The sequence below is a fragment of the Bos indicus x Bos taurus genome, chromosome 7 (genome assembly GCF_003369695.1).
Source record: "Bos indicus x Bos taurus breed Angus x Brahman F1 hybrid chromosome 7, Bos_hybrid_MaternalHap_v2.0, whole genome shotgun sequence".
NCBI classification, from domain to species: Eukaryota; Metazoa; Chordata; class Mammalia; order Artiodactyla; family Bovidae; genus Bos; species Bos indicus x Bos taurus.
Window position 1 is genome coordinate 17,276,982 of NC_040082.1, and position 13,752 is coordinate 17,290,733.

General features: G+C 35.8%; 1 protein-coding gene across 1 annotated transcript in view; it reads left to right on the plus strand.

The window, feature by feature from the left end:
* FAM172A (family with sequence similarity 172 member A) overlaps positions 1 to 13,752 on the plus strand; it is a 429,003-nt gene that overhangs the window by 130,051 nt on the left and 285,200 nt on the right. The window lies entirely within an intron of this gene.

Consider the following 13,752-nt stretch of genomic DNA (forward strand, 5'->3'; position numbering starts at 1 on the left):
ATAAGAGCTACATTATTTTATTTTTGTAATTGAAAGAGGTAGGGAATTATTTCATACACTAATGAATGCAAAGGTGAAAGATAATATGTTTCTTACTTTAACTCTGAAATAATAAGATTAGAGCCCAGCTCAGCTCCTAAAGAATATTTTGTTAATAGATTTTGAGACACTTAAAATTCTGTAAGTAGAATTTCATAGGTGAATTGTGTATTTTGTTTCAGTCTTCATAGATATGCAAAGAACACAAAAATATCACTTCTGATTGGTTGCAAATTTCAATGGTGTGTTTTTTAATTAGAACTTAAGTAACTAAAATAAATTTAGTTTATTTTGAAGTAATTCACTTAGTTTGTTATTAAACTTTTATATTTCAGGTTATGAATAGTGAAATAAACTTACACTCTGGCATATTAGTTTATGTTTAGAACAGACCCTGTCAATGTATTTTAAGAACACAGTATGTGAAATGTGATCACAATTCAGTGAATACTTGAAAATATAATTCAGTGAAGAAAATCAGATATTTGTACATATAGGTGCTTGGTAAAATATTTTATGTAAGTTATATTGTCTGTGCTAGTAGATAACTAAGCCTTTCCCATCCTAAAATGTTCTGGTATAAGGTTTTTTGAAGTGAAAGAGTATAGGGGAAACCATCTCAAATACGTTTGAACAAACTATCTGTTGAGATCCCAAACAAGAGGGAGGAAGTTTCATTAGAACAGTCAGTCAGTTCGTTCTTTTAAGTAGAAATATACATTGGAGGGGTTATGGCATTTCATTGTCTTGACTTTTTTCTGCTTTTCTCAATCAGAGCAACTCATGATTCCTGGAAAAAAATACAGCTGATTTCTGAGTTCTTTCGTATTTAGTGTTTATGTTGTATACTTTGAAAATTTCAGGCTATATACTTTATTCTCGATTTTATGAATGTCATTCTGGTAACTTTCTACATGATGAACATTTAAAAATGGTTATCTTTTTTTAATTTAGATATAGTGATTTGTATTCCGTCAGTTTTGCCTTTTCATGATATTTCCCTGGTGATTCTTTATGGGCTGCTCCATGTTTGTATGTGGTTGGAGGGTGTACAGACAGGTAGGGGAAACAGTGGAATTTTAGGAAGCAGAAAGAGGAAGACTAATTAGGAGAAAGAAGCTGTCTCATTCTTTCTTTTAAATCAGATTAGCCCCTGCCCCTCTTGTTTTTATTTTTTGGTCTCTTTTTTTCTAAGATTATTTAAAGAAATGTTTCTGTAGTTTATGAAAGGCTGCTGCTGCTGCTGCTAAGTCGCTTCAGTCGTGTCCAACTCTGTGCGACCCCATAGACAGCAGCCCACCAGGCTCCCCCGTCCCTGGGATTCTCCAGGCAAGAACACTGGAGTGGGTTGCCATTTCCTTCTCCAATGCATGAAAGTGAAAAGTGAAAGTGAAGTTGCTCAGTCATGTCTGACTCTTCGCGACCCCATGGACTTCAGCCCACCAGGCTCCTCCACCCATGGGATTTTCCAGGCAAGAGTACTGGAGTGGGGTGCCATTGCCTTCTCTGTTATGAAAGGCAGGGAGCCACTATTCTATTTTCCATGGTCTGTCAATTTTCATATCACAACTGAAGTAAATTCTGATATTTTGCAGGCCAGACAATATTATCTCTATTCAGTGTTAATATATTTATGCTATATTCCTTGCAGATTTTTAGTATAATATTAAAGGTCCCAAAATAGGAGTCATATAATGGTAAGGTTAAAACTTTTTCCCAATAGTAGAACCCTGCCTCTAAGTGAATTGTTTTGTAAAAAACAAAACAAAACTTGTGTTTGTCACTTTGGTAGAAGCAGAAGTGAAGACTGGCACCACTTCCACAATAGCTCCTGAGATTTCTTCCCTGACCCGTGGGCACCATGAGTCACAGCTTGAAAACTACAGATATTCCAATCCTTGTAGTTTAGATACTTAAGAACTTATTTATTAAAAATATATTAAGATTTCACATTGGAGGAATAGTACATATTTGATAAATTCCCATAGTGCTTCTCAGATTGCCATAGCTAATATTTTCAGTGTTTAACAATCTTCAATCCACAGTATTGCAATATATTATTTGGAGTATAAAAGTGTGTATCATATGGCCACGTACTGTATGGATTACAACAAACTGTGGAAAATTCTTAAAGAGATGGGAACACCAGACCACCTGACATGCCTCCTGAGAAATCTGTCTGCAGGTCAAGAAGCAACAGTTAGAACTGGACATGAAACAGACCAGTTGCAAATTGGTAAAGGAGTACGTCAAGGTTGTATATTGTCACCCTGCTTATTTAACTTACATACAGAGTACGTCATGAGAAATGCTGGACTGGATGAAGCACAAGATTTCGGAATCAAGATTTCTGGGAGAAATATCAGTAACCTCAGATATGCAGATGACACTACCCGTATGGCAGAAAGTGAAGAAGAACTAAAGAGCCTCCTGATGAAAGTGAAAGAGGAGAGTGAAAAAGTTGTCTTAAAACACAACATTCATAAAACTAAGATCATGGCATCTGGTCCCATCACTTCATGGCAAATAGATGGGGAAACAGTGGAAACAGTAAGAGACTTTATTTTCTGGGCTCCAAAAATCACTGTAGATGGTGACTGCAGCCATGAAATTAAAAGACGCTTACTCTTGGAAAGAAAGTTATGACCAACCTAGATAGCATATTACAGAGTCTAGTCAAAGCTATTGTTTTTCCAGTAGTCATGTATGGATGTGAGAGTTGGACTATAAAGAAAGCTGAGCACCGAAGAATTGATGCTTTTGAACTGTGGTGTTGGGGAAGACTCTAGAGAGTTCCTTGTACTGCAGGGAGGTCCAACCAGTCCATCCTAAAGGAAATCAGTCCTGAATATTCATTGGAAGGACTGATGTTGAAGCTGAAACTCTAATACTTTGGCCACCTGATGCGGAGAACTGGCTCTTTTGAAAAGACCCTGATGCTGGGAAAGATTGAAGGCAGGAAGAGAAGGGGACGACAGAGGATGAGATGTGGATGGTATCACCGACTCAATGGACATGAGTTTGCGTAAACTCTGGGAGTTGGTGATGGACAGAGAGGCCTGGCGTGCATGGGGTTGCAGAGTCAGACACGACTGAGCGACTGAACTGAATTATTCAGTGTCTAATTGTGCAGTTAGGTATTTACTCATACTTCTTTGAACTTTTCTTATTTGCATATTTTCAGGCATTTTAGTTGATCTCTATAAAAAGGGCAAAGAAAATAGGACACATAAGTCGTTTCATTCCTAATTGCAGGAGTTGGATTCGAGTGCAAAATTTAAGGAGTCATTCACTCTCAGGATGCGCAGTCCTTGTAGGTCCCTGAGAGTGAGTGCCTCCTTAAATTTTGCACCTTAGGCATCTCACTGATCTGTCCCTGTCCATGCTTTGACTGATTGGGATGTATATACTGTCAAAAAGTTTTATGGGGAATGGTCTGGAAGCCCCTATAGGTCAAATTTTTACCATGCACCAGAAACTCCTGGAAAGCTCCTTGGACCAGATTGCCCTGTTCAGATCCCAGATTTTAATTCAGAAGGTCTGGTTGGGGCCTGAGCATTTATATATCTGAGAATATCTGTTCCCCTGTTGATTGGGCACCACACTAAGAACAGCTGGGATAGGTAATACTGTTTGGAATGGTTGAGAATTTATGTATACTTTTCAGGCTCTAGGTGTAAATAGATAAGGTAGAACTTGATGAGAATTATATTTAGTATGACAGAGCATGAGAAGTTCTAAAAAATATTTTATAATAGAATCAGTGAAGTAAAAGTTTAAATGATAAAAACATACTTTGAAATTACAAGTGATTCGTATCCAACATGACTTAAAATTTATAATTGTAATAATTTCACGAGAAATCTAATAACTCCACTAAACCAACTTTTAAAAATTTCTCATATTTGGATTATTCAGAAGAATCTGCTATTTCCATAATTAATTACTTTGAATATAACTTTCATATTGTTATATCTAAGTTTTAAAGACTAATGCTATTTTTATCAATGTAATTTATACAGTTTGGGTTCTATGACATGGTGGACTGAGGCTCTTCTTCCTCACTCTCAAAGTAATGGAATAAACCATAGTAACAACAAAAATATTAAATACCTAAAAGTGAAAGTTACTCAGTCGTGTTCAACTTTTTGCGACCCCACGGACTGTGCAGTCCATGGAATTCTCCAGGCCAGAATACTGGACTGGGTAGCTGGTCCCTTCTCCAGGGGATCTTCCCAACCCAGGGATCAAACCCAGGTCTCGTGCATTGCAGGTGGGTTCTTTACTGGCTGAGCCACCACAGAAGCACGTTAAATACCTAGTTATGTTCAAAGGATAGAAAAGGAATCTTTAAATGTCTGACTCCAGGAGAAAACTTAAAGCCACAATGGCAAGTCCCTGTAGGGTGTGGCAGCACAAAGGGGAGATATGATGAGATATAAAACCTGGCCCCCCAAAGGGCCTAACAACACAGCTCTGAGCCTGAGACGAAGCATGTAAAACTAAGACCAATGTATATTGCTAGTGCCCTGGAAGCATCTGCTTTCTTAGTTTTTAAGGTGCAAAAATTAGTTTGCTAAAGTGCTAGGGAGAATGCATAAACAGCCTCTCTCTTGAGAAATAGAAGCCAAAGATCCTAACCCAAAGGTATATTTGGATTTGCAGTTTGAATTTAGACAACTTAATTAGTTTGGGAATTTAAGCAATGTATATTCGTGTAAAAATGGATTCTGGACTGATGAAACTTCTGGAGTACCTGGTAAAGTTCCAATAGCAAACTTTACAATCCAGGGTGACTCCCTAATAAAGAATAATTTGTAGTCAGAAACTAAAAATCATTTGAGGAACTGATTATCACAAAGAAAAGTCAAATCAAGCAACTGTAACACACAGTTGAAAGAAGAATTAATAAAAGCTACAATTGAGGAACATAGTATGTAGGATAAAGCAGAGAAAACCTGAGAAAAACATTATGATAGATAAAATGTCATGGAGAATAGAATGTTCATGTTAAATTGCTTCATTCATGTCCAGCTCTTTGTGATCCTATGGACTGTAACCTGCCAGGCTCCTCTGTACATGGGATTCTCCAGGCAGAAATATTAGAGTGGGTTGCCATTTCCTCCTCCGGGAGATCTTTCATGTGTAGGGATTGAACTCATGTCTTCTGCAGCTCCTACACTGTAGGTGGATACTTTACAGCTGAGCCACAGGGGAAGCCCCATGGAGAGTAGAATAAGATCTAGTAATCCTCTAATATACATTTCAGAAAAGCAGCAGAAAAGAATGGGAGAAAAAATCTGTATATTAGTGTAGAGTGTTTATGAGAATAAAGACACAAGTCCTAGTAGAAGGAGCATGTCATATCTTGAGCAAGACAGATACATCTACACTTAAAACTTACTAAAACATCAGAGGATACAAGCATATAAACTGAAAAATCAAGTAGAAAAATGGTATATGGACTGGAAAAGGAGAGTTTTCATCCAATCCCCAAGAAAGGCAATGCCAAAGAATGCTCAAACTGCTGCACAATTGCACTCATCTCACATGCTCGTAAAGTAATGCTCAAAATTCTCCAAGCCAGGCTTCAGCAGTACGTGAACTGTGAACTTCCAGATGTTCAAGCTGGTTTTAGGAAAGACAGAGGAACCAGAGACCAAATTGCCAACATCTGCTGGATCATCGAAAAAGCAAGACAGTTCCAGAAAAACATCTATTTCTGCTTTATTGACTATGCCAAAGCCTTTGACTGTGTGGATCACAATAAACTATGAAAAATTCTGAAAGAGATGGGAATACCAGACCACCTGACCTGCCTCTTGAGAAACCTATATGCAGGTCAGGAAGCAACAGTGAGAACTGGACATGGAACAACAGACTGATTCCAAATAGGAAAAGGAGTATGTCAAGGCTGTATATTGTCACCCTGCTTATTTAACTTATATGCAGAGTACATCATGAGAAATGCTGGTCTGGAAGAAGCACAAGCTGGAATCAAGATTGCTGGGAGAAATATCAATAACCTCAGATATGCAGGTGACACCACCCTTATGGCAGAAAGTGAGGAGGAACTAAAGACCCTCTTGATGAAAGTGAAAGAAGAGAGTGAAAAAGTTGGCTTAAAGCTCAACATTCAGAAAACGAAGATCATGGCATCTGGTCCCATCACTTCATGGGAAATAGATGGGGAAACAGTGGAAACAGTGTCAGACTTTATTTTTTTGGGCTCCAAAATCACTGCAGATGGTGACTGCAGCCATGAAATTAAAAGATGCTTACTCCTTGGAAGGAAAGTTATGACCAACGTAGATAGCATATTGAAAAGCAGAGACATTATTTTGCCAACAAAGGTCCGTCTAGTCAAGGCTATGGTTTTTCCAGTAGTCATGTATGGATGCGAAAGTTGGACTGTGAAGAAAGCTGAGCGCCGAAGAATTGATGCTTTTGAAGTGTGGTGTTGAAGAAGACTCTTGAGAGTCCCTTGGACTGCAAGGAGATCCAACCAGTCCATTCTAAAGGAGACCAGTCTTGGGTGTTCATTGGAAGGACTGATGCTAAAGCTGAAAGTCCAATACTTTGGCCACCTCATATGAAGAGTTGACTCATTGGAAAAGACCCTGATGCTAGGAGGGATTGGGGGCAGGAGGAAAAGGGAACGACAGAGGATGAGATGTGGATGGCATCGCCGACTCGATGGGCATGAGTTTGAGTGAGCTCCCGGAGTTGGTGATGGACAGGGAGGCCTATTGTGCTGCGATTCACGGGGTTGCAAAGAGTCGGACACGACTGAGCGACTGAACTGAACTGAATCCTTTGTCACCTGTTAGTTCTGTTCCCTAGATGTAATATCTCTGAATACTTTTTGCTTTTACTTATATTCTCTGTATCCATATTTTTAAATTATAATGCTGTCTCTTCACTTATCAGTCACTTTCTGTTATGGCCAATAAGAATCTCTTTCCCATTCCCACAGTTCCTGGATTGGTTCAGCAATCAAACTTTACAATATTACTGCTACTTTAATATTGCTTATAGCTGAGCCAGGTAGATACTATGGTTGCTCTTCATTTCTGCTACAAGTTTACTTTCATAGAATTAATAATTTCCTAATTATTTTTTGTGTTTTCTTTGTAATAGTTGTCTGATTGGCCTCTCTGTAATTTTTTACACGGTCAAAGTTACCAGACAGTCTTATAGTTTCATGTTCATCTGGAGAGCTTTCTTCTGGAACTCTTGAACTTTGTTTTAATCTTGACTACTTACTTTTGAAGCCTGCCTACGTGTCTCTCATCCTGGGACTCCACTTAGATTCTCTCTGATGTTTGACCTGTTTTCCTGGATCTAATGACTCTAGCTTTTTCGATATATGCCCACATTTTGTTGGAATCAAAGAGTGAGTACAAGATCAATTTTTGAAACCTTGTATTTTTGAAAAATGCCTTTATTTTACTTGCTTATTTTAGTAATTCATCTAGGTATAGAAATGCAATTTGAAAATTATTTTTATTCTGAAATTTGAAGGTTTCATTTCATTGCCATTTAACTTGCATCGTTTTAATCGATATGTCCAGTATCATTCTGATCTTGAATCCTTTTGTTTCCCTCCATGGAATTTTCTCTTCCTTCTCTCTGGTGTTAAAAAATTGAATCATACTGCTTTTAAGAAGGTTTCTACACCTTGGTGTGATTATTTTTATTATTACTATTCTTCATTGTATTGGGGACATGGTGATTCCTTTCAGTCTGTGCTAAGCTCGCATGATCCTCCATTCTGAGAACAATGTTTTTTTGTGTGTTGTTTCATGATAATTTTAATCTTCTCTTTCTGGAATTATTGTTTGCTTTTGGAGTTCTGAACTGAGTCTCTAATTGTCTTATCTAATTGACTATACTTTCTCTCTGCTTTTCCATCTATTTTTACTTCTAGTATCTAGTTAACTTTTAGCCCTGTAGAATTTTTAAAGTTCTTCTATCAAATTTGGTTATGGAGCTCTCTTCATTTTGCAGAGTTCTGCCTTATGCCTGATTTGAGCCCTGTCTCCCTCTTCGCGTCCCTTGATCTGTACTCTCCTACTCCTTCCCTGAATATATTTCTCTAAAGAAAAGATCTCTCATCTCTTACAGGGTTGGCTGCACAATATGAGAATTTCACCTGGGTTTTGATTTTTAGGCTTTGTTTTCTTAGTTTGTTTGACTTTGGGTTGATGGAATAATTGCACCTTATGGATCGAAGGCCAACCTCTCTTTTCCAAGACAAGTAGTATTCCAAATTCTGAGTTTCCCTGAAATTCAGTGGGTGAGTTGGCTCACTTCTAGTTATTACTTATCTCCAGGGGCACTATGTTCGAATTTCCGCTGAATACAAAACAAATTCTGTCAGCTTACTGCCTTCCAAGAATTTATTGACATTTGTATCTTCTCTTCTCTCCCTTACCATTAGTTTTGTCCTAATGGATTAACACCACCCCTATGTTAAAATATCTTTTTATTTAATTTTTAAATGGCAATATATTAACATGGTTCAGGAATCAAATAATATGTAACAGTATGCATTGAAAAGTGAACCACCCATATTTCTTAAAAGGAATATTTTAGTGTGATTTGTGGAAGGAGTAGAGATAAAAAAGAATTCAGTGTAGCATTTAATTACATTTTTATGTGGTTGTTTCAGTGATTGGTGGTCACTGTACAACTCCCATGTTTTTTAAACAAATAACATTAAAATAATTTTCTATATAACAAAATGCTTTGTAAACCTCAGGAAATGACATCCTTGGTAGCAGTATCCATCACAGTAGATTATTTTAGGATTTTTTTTTTTTTTTTAGAAATCACTGTGATTATAAGATGATTAAATAAAAGACCACAGAAACTGTTGCTTGACTCTGATATCAATTGCATGCTTTGAAAGCTAATTTAGAGTTTTTTAGCTTTCTAATCCTTTGAAACAATAGTTTAGCTTTTCTATTCTGGCTGTCAACTTTTTGATTTCTCATTTCTTAACTCCATTTTGGGTTTCCTCCCCCCACTCCCATTTTGACAGACATGTTTTTTAAGCTGATTGATTATAGTTTTAGGATTTTTTTTTTTCCCCCACAAATGTACATGGAGTCATTATAGGTGGTTATCTAAAATAGGATATGATTTTTCCCAGTAATTTGAGTGATAAATTTTTGGTAACTCCTCCTAATTACTGCCTTTATTTTCTAGTCATCCAACTAAGTACTGAAAGACCTTGGTATTTGAACATAAGTATTGACAGAGTTGGTGCCATGGAAATTTTAAGAGGATTCTAGTGGGCACTGATGGTTTCTAGATGGTAGTTAGAAGTCCTGTATCAATATAGGGCAGAGCTTTTATTTTTCACTGTAGCAATGCCATGTGGGATAAGGAAATGGCAACCTACTCCAGTATGCTGCCTGGGAAACCCCATGGACAGAGGAGACTGGCAGGCTACAGTCCATGGGGTCATAAAAGAGTCTGGACTTAGTGACTAAACAGCCATGCCATCTAGCCCCTCATGAGTAGAATATAGTTTGGCAGGGGATGTATGTTTAAGACATCAGAGACCTCAAAAATGTGATAATTGCTTGGATCTTTTAGCTCTATTTTTGTTGAAATGACTTAAAGTCTTTTGTGCTTTTTTAAAAATATAGTCATCTAGAGTATCTGGAATTAAAGAAATGCTTATTAAAACAAGGTGCCAACTTTCAGCATATAAGATTGGCAGATAAATTGGCAATAAATTGTACGATAGTACCAAGTTTAGATATTGGTGGGAATGTAAACTAAAGCAGTTTTTAAGATGGCAATTTGATTATATCTCTCCAAATTAAATACATATATTAATGTTTGATGCCAAATTCCATTAGTAGGAATTTACACTAGACCAGGATACAGAGTGTATGTACAAGGACGCTCATCACAGTAGTCTGTAATAATTCCAAAACTTCTACCTACCTAAATACTCACCAGTTGCAGACTGTTTATTAAATGACATTATATTCATATCATGGAAGACTATATAGTTTTTCAGAAGATTGAGTTATATGTGTTCATGAGAATGTATGTATATATATGTGTGTGTGTGTGTGTGTGTGTGTGTGTGTGTGTGTGTTCATTCACATGAAATGTCAGAGTTATCAGATGAAAACCTAAGAATGAGGTGATTTGTTAAGTGCACTTACATATGCATATTTATGTACCTGCATACATGCATGTACATTGATGTTCCTGGCGTGTGTGCGCTCAATTATACACACACATCAGGAACATCCCAAAGTCTATACAAGAAACCATCGGGTTTCTTCTTTTGCCTTTCATTTTCAGTTTTCCTGTTGAATTATTATTTTTTTAACCTTGAGCAGGTATTACTTTTATAATTTTTTAAAATACTATTTTTAATTAAAAATTTTTAATAAAATGTTCATGAAGTATACTATACTAATATTGTAGCTATTCATTTAACCATTTCTAAAAGAGTTTAAAGGTTTGATTATAAATCTACATTACACTTTAAATAATTATTGATTTTTCCCCTCAGATACTGGCTGAATTTAGATCACTATAATTTGCATTTCAAACCTTTTAAAAATAAATGCTGTTTTTTCTCTTTGAAATATGGGCTGCTAAACTATAGGTTGAAACCAGGAACACTGATTTCAGATTTTAAAAGTAAACTTTGAGAGAAGCTATAAATGAATCAGAGAAAATATAAGCTCTTAACATTATAGTCTTCATAAAAGATTGCTCAAGTCAAGAATTCCAGAAAAGGTTAAAAGCTTAGCTGAACTGACAAGGTATATGAGGCCACAGCAGCCCCCATGCCAGCAAAAGAAAACAATGAAATGACAGCTCGAGTGTTTGGAGAGAGGTTGTTAATGACAGCTTATTCCTTCATGATTTCAACTCTTGACAGAAGACAGGTCTGCTCGTTGTATCATGGCAGATATATCATTACCTTCTGGCCTTGTCATGAGTGAATTGGGGGGAAGAAAAACGACGTTCAGTTTTGAAAATCCAATTACCTTCTGGAATTTTGGTCACTGTTTCTGAGATAGATGTGAATGAGCCATTCTGTGATGATAGCTCTTTGCATCTAGATTGTTCTCCAGTATTGAGCTAATTAACTAATTAAGCGTATACTTAAGCTTCTCCTATAGTCAAGTGGAAAACTAGCTCTGACAGCGTAGAGCACCTTGATATTCTGACATCATCCCAAGAAAGATATTGTAAGGCCTCTCATGTCTTATTTCTATTCCTTTAACCTGTGTGCCTTCCTGACTTCAAATAACTGTTAAAGTAGACCTAGGCCTTTTTTGGCTAAGTGCAAGAGAAAAAAATACTAGATTTTAAAACAATTAATACCATTTTGCATGAAAAAAATTTGTTTATAAATTATAATTTGATTATAAAATAGCCAGTTTCTCGGTTACATGCATATTTGAATTCTTCTGTTTTTTTTTTTTTCCTTTTTTTTTTTGGCTACCTAGGAAGTGACTCTGGAGACTTAGAAAGAGAGGGTGTGGCTTTTGAAAGTACACTGAAAGCCTTGGGGTGTGTGTATGATAAGAATTTCAATGGGGGTTGAAATGAGTTTAAATGCATAGAAAGCAAACATAAAAATCTTGTTTAATTTCTGTCATGTTTCCTTTTGAGTCACTCTGATGTCTTTTTCAAATCTGCTTTACTCCTGAGCTTTGTGCTACTGTATCCATGATCAGTATTTTTTCCCTTTTTATTTCGTTTTAACTGCTGATCCCTTTTCTGTGGTTCTTCCTTTAATATCAGCTGAAGCAGTTTGAATTGCTGAATCAAAGCTGTTTTGCGAGTGAGAGAGTGTATAAGATTGTGCAGGGTGAGATTCTCTGGGTAGAAGGTAACACCTCCTGCAGTTATAATCAATGCCCTGGACACTTTCAAAGATTGAAGAAGCCATGGCTTGCTCCAGGGTTAAACTTTTAAAATAACTTCCCTAGAGAAAAGCATCATCAATAAAATGGACTAATTAGTTGACAATTCTTGGTACCCTAGTTTACAAGAAAATATTAAATAAGTTAGTTTTGCATTTTTCACTTCACTTTTGGTTTTTTTTGGGTTTTAGCCTTTTATACTTTTATCTTGAGCATCATTTTTTAAAAACAGTACTTCTAGTATTTACCAGTTTATCCCCTAAGTTATTTTAATTTGCGAAGAACTAAAATGGACAGTGTCACCCTTTAGTAGTTGGAAATAGTCTAAACTTGAAATAATCAAGGCTGGAAATTATGAAAGGTAGCTAATTTGTGAAAGTATGCTGTGCACTGTTAAGTCACCAAGCTTTAAATTAAATTTACTATATTTACATAAAAACTGAACTATTTTAAAGAAATGTTTAGTGAATATTAGGATAAACAATAGTTTCAAGGGGACTAGTTCAGTAGCATTTCATGTGTAATGTTATTTGTTGGTGATTTTTTTTCAGCTGTTTACATGATATGAATAAAAGGCATATTTTAAAATATTAATACCTAGATAAATTGCCTATTTCGATGTAGAAGTTCTAACTAATGCCAAATTATGACTTAAAGACTTAATATGAAAAAGACACATCCACTACCTACTTTTTATTTGTAATATGATTTGCTAAATTAAGACTGAAGTTCTGTAGTAATTCTGAATAGTATAATAACAGACTAGTATTTTAACTTTTTTTTTTAATATAGAGCATGTAGTCTTTTGGTTTCCTGTGCATAAATCATACCTAAAAGCTGCAGTTATAAGAATTAGGTGAAGTATCTTAGCATATGTTGTATATTTAGAATTATGTACTTCTATATTTTAAAATAAACTTTTTATCAATTTAAATATAAATATAATCAGTAATAACGTACTCCAAGTATGGAATCAGATGTCAACAATCAGATGTCAACAATCTTAGGATTTGTGTTTATAATCCTATTGAAAAGGAGATCATACCTTGTTTATGAAATGGATATACAAAGATGACTATACCTTATGAAGTGTGAAGGCTGTGGAAGAAGGCTTCAGAAGAAGGAGTAAAGTAGTAGTAATAAAAATTGAAAACACCAATCATATTGTATTAGGTATACATGCTACAATTTTAAAAAAGCATAACTGATATATGGAAGTTCCTTGGTGGCCTAATGGTTAGGATTCTGGGCTTTTACTGCCATTGCCTGGGTTTAGTCCCTGGTTGGGGAACTGAGATCCTGCAAGTTGCAGGGCACCGCTGATAAACAAAAAAAAAACTGATACCATTTCAGAGTCATGTACATTTGATTTTTATAAGATTTAAGCCAATTTAGGTTAGAAATGCCATACAGAAATGATAAAGCATAGCAAACTATTATTTTTTGTTAGCTAGAGTTTAAATTATAATGAACATACAATGCTATTAAACTCGGAATGAAAATAAGTTATTTCACAATTTATAATTTTATAAATCAGAACTACAGAATGAAATAGTCTCTTAATCACTGGAGAGAACTAATATTTGTTTGAAGCTCTCCTTTGACCTCTTATTTGTGCAGTAAAGCAGTGATAATGGTAAGTCATACAAGTGTATATCCAAAAGAAACTAATTTAAAAAGTTAGGGGAAATACTGTTAAGTAAGCAGTTCAACTTTGCTTTTCTTTTAGATAATGAAGACCATTGCTTTTGTTATTATTTTCAGTTTTCCCATATTTAATAGTGTGACTGGAGGTTTT